The sequence below is a fragment of the Muntiacus reevesi genome, chromosome 18 (assembly GCF_963930625.1).
Source record: "Muntiacus reevesi chromosome 18, mMunRee1.1, whole genome shotgun sequence".
Taxonomy (NCBI): Eukaryota; Metazoa; Chordata; class Mammalia; order Artiodactyla; family Cervidae; genus Muntiacus; species Muntiacus reevesi.
In genome coordinates, this window is record NC_089266.1 from 6346769 (window position 1) to 6348607 (window position 1839).

The following is a 1839-nucleotide window of genomic DNA, read 5'->3' on the forward strand; positions in this document are numbered from 1 at the left end:
CCCGAGCCAATTTCTGAGTCCAGGGTGGAGTCTCAACACAGACCAAGAGTGCTTATTGTCTGTTCTTTGTCATTGCGTGTTTGTTTAAGCACTATTTGTCCAGAGAGTAAGACACAGCATAGGGTGCTTTGAAGGAGGCAATGAAGAAGCCAACATGGGCTTATGGAATGGATATCCTTTATACTAAACCCTTTGCATGCAGCTTCCCATTAAGCAATCAGCCATCACATCAAATGCTTATGCTGTGCAATGTAATAAATCATTTATAATAATAATAGCTAATATATATTATCACAAATTGCACAGATTTGACCCAAAAGCTCGTATTCTCACCCATTCTTTCTACTACCTTCCCACTATTGGATGCCATATAAAGCTGTAAATTGTGCTCACTTTGGCAGCACATATACTAAAATTGGAACGATACAGAGATTAGCATGGCCCCTGCGCAAGGATGACATGCAAATTCGTGAAGCGTTCCATAGTTTTAAACAGATCACCAGCCCAGGTTGGATGCATGAGACAAGTGCTCAGGGCTGGTGCACTGGGAAGACCCAGAGGGATGGGGTGGGGAGGGAAGTGGGAGGGGGGATCGGGATGGGGAACACATGTAAATCCATGGCTGATTCATGCAAATATATGGCAAAAACCACTACAATATTGTAAAGTAATTAGCCTTCAACCAATAAAAATAAATGGAAAAAAAAAATTTTTTTAAAGATGTAAATTATCCAGAAGGAGATAATAGGTGATAGAGGTCAGCTCCCCTCAGACAGCCCCTTTCTTGCGACCTTCCACAAAGAAAATCTCTGCTTCTGTGTCTACCACCATCTGCCTCCATTCCCACCGAGACTCTTCCCCAGCTCTCCGAAGGAAGCAAAGTCCTGTCTGAATCGTGTTTTCAGGCACAGTCATTGCTTGGATCAAGCATCAGTTCCAGACAGCTGAAACATTCAGTTGCCCGCCCCTTGCCCCCAGGACTCCTCCCTGAAATCTGGATCGCCCCTTCTCCAGAGCTATGGGAAAACTGCAGGGCTGGCAACGAGGTCATGCAATGACTTGACATAGAACAGAAATAGACAGTGCCAGACTCCGGGAAATTATTCCAGACTGACTTTGTTTAGTGTGTCTCACAGCCAATGATCACCTGGCAGACTCCGATGCCACTGCTGATAAGACAGGGCAAGACAGCTCTGACACCTGCATTGACCTCCCGGAGACGAGATGAGCCTGAGACCAAAGTCCCATCCTCAGAGCTCGTCTTGAATGTAGGTGGCCACAGGCAGTGCTGTGACCTCACTTCTAATGTGGCCGGGAGGTGTCAGGCCGCTGACACACACCTGACTGTCACAAGTCCTACCCTGTGTCACGAGCTCCCTGTGGAGGGAAGTATTTTTGTCCCTGTCCCTGCCTGGCACTTAGAGCAGGTAGATGAAATAAGACCTCCCATCTGTTCCCACTTCTGAAATATCAGGTGAAAAGGCATAGTCTCTCTGAATCAAAAACTTTCCACATTGAACCATTAACTGGAGACTTACCCTTTACTCTCCTGTTCCCTTTCCTCTCTTCCTTTCTTCTCCCTAAATTCCTCTCTATCCAACCCTGTCCAGTAGCTCCTAAACTCGTCCTCATGTTAGAGTCGTCTTTTTTTGATTGTTTATTTAGTCTCTAAGTTGTGTCCGGCACTTTGCAACCCCATGACCTGCAGCCTGTCAGGCTTTTCCATCCATGGGATTTCCCAGGCAAGAATACTGGAGTGGGTTGCCATTTCCTTCTCCATAGAGTCATCACAGAACTTTATAATAATGCAAATTCCCAAGCCTTACCTCCAAGAGATCC

General features: G+C 46.0%; 1 non-coding gene across 1 annotated transcript; it reads left to right on the forward strand.

The window, feature by feature from the left end:
- Positions 1-385: 385 nt before the first annotated feature.
- On the forward strand, positions 386-489 carry LOC136150373 (U6 spliceosomal RNA). The gene has a single exon (XR_010659807.1). It is a non-coding gene; the product is annotated as a U6 spliceosomal RNA (small nuclear RNA).
- The last annotated feature ends 1350 nt before the right edge of the window (positions 490-1839 follow it).